Source organism: Colobus angolensis, unplaced genomic scaffold (genome assembly GCF_000951035.1).
Source record: "Colobus angolensis palliatus isolate OR3802 unplaced genomic scaffold, Cang.pa_1.0 Scaffold168, whole genome shotgun sequence".
Classification (NCBI taxonomy): domain Eukaryota; kingdom Metazoa; phylum Chordata; class Mammalia; order Primates; family Cercopithecidae; genus Colobus; species Colobus angolensis.
Window position 1 is genome coordinate 4,409,035 of NW_012114799.1, and position 10,867 is coordinate 4,419,901.

General features: G+C 44.5%; 1 protein-coding gene across 1 annotated transcript in view; it reads right to left on the bottom strand.

Moving 5' to 3' along the window:
• TMEM163 (transmembrane protein 163) overlaps positions 1-10,867 on the bottom strand; it is a 279,577-nt gene that overhangs the window by 245,459 nt on the left and 23,251 nt on the right. The gene's annotated exons all lie outside the window — the stretch shown is intronic.

Consider the following 10,867-nt stretch of genomic DNA (forward strand, 5'->3'; position numbering starts at 1 on the left):
AAAAAAAAAAAAAAAGAATTTCAAACAGAAGACTGAAATCCCCATCCTCATCCTCAACTCAGCTCCCAAAAGTCAAGCAGTCAGGAGTTCACCTTCAAAGCAGAGGCTCAGCGAAACCATCTCAGGGAACCCTGGGCGGCCCAAAAAGAAGGATCTGAAAGTTTAAAACTGGAATCCACCAACAAAACAGTCCAACATGTCACCCTACAGCGAACACTGCCCACATGCTAGGAGCTCAGGACAGCCTTTCAATGACCTATTTTTAACAAGAACAGACGTCTAGGACCACACTCATAGGATTCCTCCCCTAACATGAATGATAAATCCAAAGCAACAGGGGAAAGAAGCACCTGGAGGAAGACAATGCAAGAAATGGAAAAGTACTTTTTAACCATCAAAAATATTTTCAGAAAGATAACTGCTATTAAAAAGATCCACGGTAGGAGCAGTGGCTCACACCTGTCATCCCAGCAGTTTGGGAGGCTGAAGGGGGCAGATTGCTTGAGCCCAGGACTTCAAGACCAGCCTGGGCAACAAGGTGAAACCACGTCTCTACAAAAAAATCCCAAAATTAGCCAGGTGCGGTGGCACGCCGCTGTAGTCCCAGCTACTTGGAAGGCTGACGTGGGAGGATCACCTGAGCCTGGAAGGTCGAGGCTGCAGTGAGCTGTGATTGTGCCACTGCACTCCAGCCTGGGTGACAGAGAGCAACCCTGTCCAAAAACTAAATAAAAAATAAAAAATAAAAAATTTAATTTTCAAACAAGATCCACAAAACAAGAGTTGGATAATTTTTTAAAGAAATACACTCAGATAATTTTTTAACTTGATAATGGAAATGAAAAGCTCAATAGAAAGGTAGGAATATAAAGGTGATTAAATTTCCCAGGAAGTAGAACAAAAAAGACAAAGAAACAGGAAGTAGGGTGTGTATGGATAAAACAGCCCCCACCACAGCAGGTCCCATGCAAAAGTGTAAGTTTCAGAAGATCTTAGGACTTTCATAGCCACACTACAAATGACAATAAAATGAAGCAAAGTCTTCAGAACTCTTAAGGAACATTATTTCCTACTGAGAATTTTCTATCCAGCTATCAATCCAGTGTCAGGATATATTAAAGACATTTCAGGCATTACATGGCTTGAAAGCTACACCTCCAGTGCGACCTTACCTAGGGAGCTAGGAGTAGATGTGTTTGCCCTAAAAGGGAGTAAACCAGAGAAGAGAAAAACATGGCATCCTGGAAACAGGGGTTCCAACAGAAGAGAAAAAATCAAGGAAATCCCAAAAAAGGTTGGGAAGGAAGACTCTGAGCTGCAGCTTTGCACTAGCTGAAACGGGCAACCAGAACCGTTACAGGAGGTCAGGTGCTCCAAGAGAAGTTTCTTCTTGAAGAAAGAATTACCTCTGCATCTGAAAATATCACAGAGAAGCTGAGGTTAGAAAAGAAATGCTGAATGAAAGTTTAATAAGAAATAAATTCATAGAAAAGTAAACATAGGAATAAACAAAACAAGACATGAAATCCAGAAAAAATAAAAAATTGTGCAAGAAAGAAGTCATCATACTTCACCCTACGGCTCTAGGAGGAGGATTTACATAGTCATAATAATGAAAACCCTAACTATGATACAAGGATGGAAATGCAGGAAGTCAGTCTGCTTGTGTGGAGCCAAGAGGATAAAAGAGTAAATTATTTCCTTCCATTTGGGGAAGTTAACAAATAATGCCTAAACTTGAAAAATAAATTAAGAATTAGCATTGGAACCCTGTTATTTACACAAGTATATACAAGAACTAACTACAAGAGGTGAAGAGGTTGCTGGGAGGACAATGAGGGGGAAATAGAGAGGAGAGAGGGATGGAGAATGGGGGCTGCTGTCGTTCTTAACGTTCTTATAACTACATCCATGTTAGAGAGTAAAAAAGAAAAAAAATCGAAAATGTCTTTATTTGGTTATTCTCCAGCTGCTCTTTTCAGCATTTGTGTATTTGATTCCTTTCTTATTTTCTACTCATATTAAACACACTTATTTTACAGATTTTGTCAGCTACTTCTGTCATCTAGAGTTTCAGGTCTAATCATGCCATCTGTATGACACTCAATCATGGTGGCTCCTCTTCTCGGGAGCTTTCTAGTATTGGATTGTGAGCTCACCTTTGGTGGGGCTGCCTGCACGGGACACCTGCTGGGCCTTAGTCAAAGTTCCTCTGCACCTGCTTCTTTCAGGTGCTCCAGGGGTATTTCCAACCTAGGACCATGTCCATGTTACTATCTCAGCTTGAGGGCCCCCAAGCTAAGTTCAGGGTATACATTCTCAGAATGGATGCCCTGGTGTGTCTCCTAAATTCTCCTCCTGGACCTGGGCACTCATTTCCCCAGCTGCCAGGAATGAGAACTGCTGATGGCCGCATCCCTTTCCCAGAACCCCCCTCCACTGAAGGACGCTGCCTCCCCGTGGTTGTACATGTCCCTGCAGCAGCCCACGCCAAAGACTGGTCTGGCCCCCGTGCTTCACCTGGAAGTCATCTCAGCTTCCAGGTCCCTGTGGGACAAGCCTCTAAGGCAAGAACACTGCGGTTCAACCTCCCCTCTGCCAGTCCTGGCTCCCCACAGGTGTTCTTCCTGACAGCCTCCCTCAGTCCCTCACCCCACTGCCAATAAACCTCCTGGAGGGAAGCTGAGTCTCCGAGTCTATTTCCCAGGGAATCGACCTACAAAAATTCCAAACACAAATGTACATGAGGTCAGTCTCATGGTTCTGAATTCCAGTGAAGGCTCCCTCACGCTCATCCCCTCCTCAGTCCACACAGAAATACTCTGACACAGATGAGTTCTTCATTGTCTCTGGGCTGCTGGAGGTGTTTATTCTAGTCCACACTTTCTTTTTTTTTTTTTTTTTTGAGACGGAGTCTCGCTCTGTCGCCCAGGCTGGAGTGCAATGGTCAGATCTCAGCTCACTGCAAGCTCTGCCCCCTGGGTTTACGCCATTCTCCTGCCTCAGCCTCCCAAGTAGCTGGGACTACAGGCGCCTGCCACCTCGCCCGGCTCGTTTTTTGTATTTTTTAGTAGAGACAGGGTTTCACCGTGTTAGCCAGGATGGTCTCAATCTCCTGACCTCGTGATCCACCCGTCTCGGCCTCCCAAAGTGCTGGGATTACAGGCTTGAGCCACCGCGCCCGGCCTCTAGTCCACACTTTCATTGAAGGTAAAGTCCTTTTAAGGAATTTATTACTAGTTTCCTCTATCCGCCTGGTGCTGGCCAAAGCATTTGCTACTGACTGAATTGTGTGTCCTCAAAATTCAAATGTTGAGGCCGGGTGTGGTGGTTCACGCCTGTAATCCTAGCACTTTGGGAGGCTGAGCGGGGGCAGATCACCTGAGGTCAGGAGTTCAAGACCAGCCTGGCCAACATGGCAAAACCCTGGCTCTACTAAAAATACAAAAATTAGCCAGGCTTGGTGGCATGTGACTGTAATCCCAGCTACTCAGGAGGCTGAGGCAGGAGAATTGCTTGAAACTGGGAGGCCGAGGTTACAGTGAGCTGAGATCATGCCACTGCACTCCAGCCTGGGCGACAGAGCAAGACTCCGTCTCAAAAAAAAAAGAATTCAAATGTTGACACTCTAACCCCCAGTACCTCAAAATGCAGTTGTACTTGGAGATGGGGTTTTTAAAGAGGTAATTAAGTTAAAGTGAGGTCATTAAGGTGGGCCCTAATCCAATATGTCTGGTGTTCTCATAGTAAGAGGAAATGAGGACACAGACACACACAGAGGGACAACCACGCAAAGGCACAGGGAGAAGACGGTGATCTACGAGCCAAAGAAAGAGGCCTCAGAAGAAAGCCAACCCTGCTGACACCTTGATCTTGGACTTCCCACATTCGCCAGCAGGAAGGAGGCATGGACATCAGACATGGGAGAAGGTGGACAGGGAGTAAGAGTTTCCCCTGCTGGGGTTAGGAGCAGGGGTTCCCTCCCTACCTCTGGCTTCCTCTGTTCCTTCTGTTTCTCAAGACTTCCGCATCTCAACCCACAGCACAAGGCACTGGGAAGTCACCTCTTGTCCAAAAGGAGCTACACCAGAAATTCACCTGACAGAGGCAATTCCTAGAGGACCAAATTACAGCCCTGGGATATCCACAGACCAGAAGGCCCCTTCTCAACCAACTGCTTAACAAATATGATGGGAAAAAGACTGAGAGGCAAGAGGAAAAACCCTGACAAATGTCCCAAAGCGCCCCTGCCAGCAAGACCCAAGCAAGAAGGGACAAGGGACCCTTGGCAAGAGATGAGCCCACCTGGGGCTCACTGCCCAGCTACCCTGTGTCACCGCCATGGCTGTGCGACAGGGGCACCTAGTGCTAATGCACCCTGGCCGCGCTTCCAATTAAACGCAGTGTGAAGAAGGCACTGAGAAGGCAGGCAGGGCAGGCAGGCAGCTGCTGAGACCCCTCCCCCACTCCTGGCTGGAAACGGCAGCCCACTGTGAGCGGAGACTCAGGGAGATGAGTCCTCCTAACAGCCTCAGGCGAGTCCCTGTCAGTAGAAGCCTGGATGCTTCAGTCGGGGGCTGGGGGGATGCTGGGCAGTGCAGTAAGCAGGAGGGGTGAGAGAATGAGCTCCTGCATCCCCACCATTTACAAAGTTGAAGATGCTCTCTTTGTTTCCTTTGTCTGGCATCTCTACCTGCAAATGTACATCCTCAGCCTGCTGCAACCACAGTGCCCAAGCAGGGCAGAACTGACTCCAGTCCAACCAGCGTCTGAGTGTCCACTGTGTCAGCGGCTGAGAACACCGCCTGAAGAAGACGGGCCCTGGTGTGGAGGAGTGCACATTAGAGCCACAAGCAATAACAAGATGATTCAAGTATCGTGCATCGAGTTCCTGATCTATGGCTGTCCATGGGGCTATGGGGGAAGGGAGGCGTTCCAATCAGCCTGGAAGGCTTCCCAGAAAAGGTGATCTTTCATCTTGATCTTGAGGGCTAAGTAAACTTTTGCTAGAAAAAGAAGCACGGAGGTCAGGAACCAAAGGCATCTGAGACGAAGGGAAGAGCAGGTACGTGGGTTTGGGGCAAGAAACAGGACACAGCCTGTGGTGCTCGCAAGGAGCCTCTGGGGGCTGCAGCCGGCAGTGCATGGGGACGGGAGGAGGTGAAGCCAGCCAGGAAGAAGGGGACAAGATCATGAGGGACCTCATGGTAAGCAAAGTGGCCTGTCTGAAATACGTCTCCACACTCCATGTGCTGTCTGAGCTCACAGCACAGAGGGTGACAGGTACAGAATCCCTGATCACGTGGCTACGGGGTATGAAGGCAGAATGCAGAGGGAGGGAGAGTTGTCAGGGCAAGGTTCCCAAACCGCTGGTCTGCCTGTTCCTCCCTCCTGGTCTCCACCTCTCAGAAGCAGCCTCCGGGTTTATCGTCCCGAGCACACCCACGGGGAGCACACTATCCCTCAGAACACCGCCAGGATGTGGCTCTCAAACTTCCTGCCCACATCCCCCGGCCCCTGCACCATTGCTTGCTTCAGAGGCGGCAGCCGGACGCTTGGCAGGAAAATATTCCTGCAGATTCTCCACAATAGTTCCACCTCATACAAGGAGGTGGACACAGGAGCTTGTGAAGAGGCCCGGGCTGCGAAAAGTCCAGCAAGGATTAGATGCCACATCTGACATGAGGAGTGGCCAGAAGTGTATGCAGGCACCATGCCTGGGCCTGGACATGCGTAGAAAATGTCTTGAAGAGCAGTGAAGACACTGGTAACAAAGGTTGCCGGCAGGAGAGAGAGACTTTAGGACAGGACAGAGATTTGGACTGTGCTCCTTTGGTCTCAGGAATTTTTATCTTGTGTACATTCTGCTTTTTTCAGTAAAATAAATACATGACCAGCAAACTACACAAAGGATCATTCCACATGCAGAATGTCGGCTGCACGGTTAAGGTCTTGGGTCATGGAAGTATTTCAGGAGTAGGGGAAACAGGCGAGTTTAGGGACACGGACAGAAGAGACAAGGGCTTCACAGCCTTCGTGCATGGAGGAGGGCACAAAGGGAAGAACTGTGATGAAGGAAACTGGCAGTGTCATGGATAAAACTGCTCTGCAGGAACGGGCGCCTGCAGTTGGTATGGCCTCTTTGGGGAGGGGAGTTATCAGTGAGGAGGCTGTCATGTGAGATCCGTGAAATGGGTTGCCCAAAGGACGTGGGTTCCAGTCCTGAGGAGAAGAAGTTTGAGGAAAAAAGGGGGACAAAAGTCAGGGCAGACCAGACCTGTTTTGTTTGTTTGTTTGTTTGCTTGTTTGTTTTTTGAGACAGAGTGCAATGGCACGATCTCAGCTCACTGCAACTCTGCCTCCCCTGTTCAGGTGATTCTCCTACTTCAGCCTCCCGAGTAGCTGGGATTACAGGCACGCACCACCACACCTGGCAAATTTTTGTATTTTTAGTAGAGACAGGATCTCACCACGGCTGATCTCATGGTGTGGCCAGGCTGGTCTCAAACTCCTGACCTCAAATGATCCACCCACCTCAGCCTCCCAAAGGGCTGGGATTACAGGCATGAGCCACCGCACCTGGCCAAGGCCAGACCTTTAAGGCCACTGCAACCTATGTCCGTGTTACTCTCAGCACACCAGAAAGTGCCTGAAGAGTCTTACGTCTTTTCCATCTCCCAGTGTGTCTGTCAGATGAGAGAACACCTAAGAAAGTTCTCAAACATTTTTTGCTGAGTTTATGGAAGAATCGTGCAATTTCATTTTATCTCTCAACTATTAGTCTCATAATTTAGAAAGAATAAAAATACATATCTTACCATTTTTAAGGGTTAAGAGTTTACATTAAAATCAAATAAATTATTTTAAAATATCCACATCTAAAAAGAAAATCACTCCTTTCCAAAGTGTTTTTCTAGTTCTTAAATCTACAGCTGCACCTTATTTATTTGTTTATTTATTTATTTATTTATTTACTTTGAGACAGAGTCTTGCTCTGTCGCCCAGGCTGGAGTGCAGTGGCATGATCCTTGCTCACTGCAACCTCCGTCTCCTGGGTTCAAGCGATTCTCCTGCCTCAGCCTCCCGAGTAGCTGGGACTACAGGCACACGCCACCACACCAGGCTAATTTTTGTATTTTCTTTTTAGTAGAGACAGGGTTTCACCATATTGGCCAGGCTGGTCTCAAACTCCTGACCTCAGGATCTGCCTCCCCGGCCTCCCAAAGTGCTGGGATTACAGGTATGAGCCACTGCTCCCGGTCAGCTGCACCTAGCTTTTGAGTGAGCTTTTTCTGAGAAGATCAGGGTTTGGAGTACTTCTCTAATGGAGCTGTGTATCTTAGGAAAGGTTTTCCCCTGAGAATGTTTCAAATATGCCTTCATTTCCCACAGAACATGCATTGAGTGCCTAAAAATTAACTTGCACTCAAACCTGATAAACAGAGTCAGAATGCATTTTCCTAAATCACTGTAACAAAGATATCAATGGTGTCAAAACCCTGAGTTTTGAAACAGAACTTCTGTTCTCTTTCTAGCTTCATTATTAGAACAGACTTTTTTTCACTTTTGTTCATAACAGGATTGCCATTTTCCATGCTGCCTACCGATTATAAACAGAATGAATTTTAAAACCAAACTAGAGCTCTCTCTGAAATATTCAAGATGTATTACCATCTGGTTTTATATCAGCATTTGAACAGATCCAAAATCACTACATTACCAAGTATTATCAAAAATAGTTCACATTAAAAACTAGTTCATGTCCCTCTCAAAGCATACTCAAGGCACAAACTTCAAAAGTCCACCTAATTTTTCAAACTATCCCAGACATATGAATGCCAACCATAATTACATATGTGATTTATAACAAATAACTCAGTAATACTGATATAAGCTAGTTTTATCATCAGATCTTTTAGAAACTACTAACTTGAGAAGACATGGTATATTGATTACCTGGAAGCTTATAGGAGATGAAGGGTAACAATCTTTAACTTGTAAACCACAAATAAAATTTTAAGGCTCCCCAACCATCTGAATGGACCTCTCTTCTCAGCCAAGGGCACTCCAAAGTTAATCTGAAAAACTGTTTCCAGCCGTGATGGGAAAGGGGACTCAGAGGACACTCACTGTGCCCGCCTCCCTTCTGGAATTCAGGAAAAGCTGACCAGCATTAGCATCAACACAGACATTAAGTCTGATAAGAAACATTTACAGTCTGTTCTCTCTGAAGTCTGCTACCTGGAGGCTTCATCTGCATGATAAAACTTTGGTCTCCATAATCCCTTATCAGAATCCAGAGATTCATTTTTATTGATTCCAGGTGTTTAGATAATAACTTAAGTCTTTCAACCAATTGCCAAACAGAACATTTTTTAATCTACCTATAACCTGGAAGTCATCCACTTCCAGTTGTGCCAACTTTCCAGATCAAATCAGTATACATCTTACTAATATTCATTGATATATTATGTCTCCCTAAAGAGTATAAAAGCAAGCTGCACCCCAGCCACCTCAGGCACATGTTTTCAGACCTCCTGAGACTGTGTCACAAGCATGTCCTTAACCTAGGCAAAATAAACTTTCTCAACTGATTGAGACCTGTCTCAGAGACTTTCAGGTTCACAACCTACAATGTACATGTCAGGTAAAAATACGAATCTTTCCAGTTGACCGAGAAAAAGAGATGTGCCCCCCAACTTGTATCTACCCTCCTCATTTCCAAACTCAAAAGAGCCCACAGCATTTCTTCAGAAGATACTCAGCTAAAAATCAGTAACCATGAGGAAATAAATAGAAAATGGCAGCTAAGGAGGTGAAGACAGGAACTCCAGCTGACCCCAGGAGACGTGACTCCAAGACATCTCCCTTAGCAAGAGAATGGCCATAGGATGACCCGATTACCCCCCAAAATTGTAATTGTTTATAAAATATATGAGATCTCGGCCTTGTATGTAAATCTTCAGGTAGAATTTATCATTTTCCAAGAAATATTGTCCTTCCACCTAACTAAAAAAAAAAAAAGTTTTAAAAAATCTCTCAGTTCATTTATTTCAGTCTTGAGTTCTGATTCCATGCAAGGATGGATGATCTTCCTGCCCCAAATTTTTCACCATCCAACAGTAGCAAGAAGCCATGTCCATAAATACAGTTGCTTTCTCTTCATCATGATTAACACTCCCGCCAACACACGTACACACACACAACACACATGCACACACTCCAAAACTTCTCCATCACACCAAAGCATCATATATAGTAATTCTATAGCAATCCTCTTAAAAATACTAATTGATTCAATTCAGCCATTTCACTGGTTTGGACAGAGGTGCAGGAAGTCAGAGCATTGCGTTTCATCCATCTCTGTTAACTACCTCCTTCCTTGAAGAGTAGGACTGGAAGTTTTTGTGACACTTTACAAAAATCTTTATTTGTTCCCTTTTACTTTAGACACTAATTTAAACATAACTTCCAAAGTCAGTTTATATTGCTTAATCTCTGTTTATTTCCATTCAAAACTAGGAAAAGAATTTCACAAAAGTCTGGCACCATATAAATGATGCTTTGGAAGAGATTTTAAATACTGCATAGTAGAAATACATTTAGGAAACTAAATAGTAAAATCAACAACCCCAACAACACAATCAGAGACCACATCAAGGGTTTAAAATATGAAACACAAACACACACACAAACACTAAAGCTACTCTATAGTTAAAGTGGAGGAAAATACAATTCACCTTCTACATTTTTTGGTTTGACTAAACCAGAACAAACTGTAAGTAACATGAGAACAAATCGAACGTACTATAGATAACACAAATCATGATGTTATATGCCAATACCAACATTTTATTGGCTAGAAGTTAGAGGATTTAAATTAAATACTTGCTGCAAAGAAGGTGTAAAATCATTTTTAAAAGAAAAAGAAAGAGAAGCCCTTTCCACAAAGCAACATTCTAGTTCTGTATGCACTATGCAACTGTCTGTCTTTATTAAAGGAAATGAACAACGGTTTTAAGATAACCCAACTGATCAGGTGTAACATGTGAAACCAAAATTTCCTCATAATTTTTGTCTATGATGAGACTTAAGTACAGCAAATGTAATATTACTTTCCCAGAAGAAAGACTTGCCCAATATTTCTTCACATTCAGTCTTCATTCAAACACCCACGTGATAAATCAAAACAGCTTTATCAGGCACATGGACACGTCTGAGTTACTATTATTCTGTTTGTAAATCGCCTCCCTTCATTCCTTTCCTTTTTCTTTACATATGCAAATTATGGTGTCTGATCCAAAGTCCTCCACCAGCCACCGCAACCAAATTATCCCCTAGGGACATCAATCCAGCTTGTTATTCTTGTTTCAGCATTTAAAAAGTGGGGGCAAGGGGAAGGAGTAGCTATTTTCAGGAATCAGAATTCCCCTTGATTAGATTTCTGGCTCACCGGTAAAAATGTTTATACTTGGGAATGCATTGCCCTCCACTTCTAAATGTTTGGCTGTTTTAGAGCCAAGATATGGTACAGTCTTTCCAATATAAATTGCTTCAAGTAATATATGCCTAGTTTTGCAGGGAGCATTTGGTCAAATTTTAATACTCCCTCTTGGGAGCCAACCCAACTTCCAGCAGCAGATCTAACCTTGCAGAATAGAATTTTAAGCAACACGCACACATAACTTGTCTTCTAGCAGACATGGGCTTTTTTCTCCTAATCTGAGGGTTGCCACAGGAGACACCTTGTGTGATGCCTATCACTGAGAAAATAGATCTTTCTGTTAGGTAATAAACTCGTCACAAAATGCAGTCTTTTCCCTAGCATCAAAACACACACATACACACACACACACCACTTCAAAAT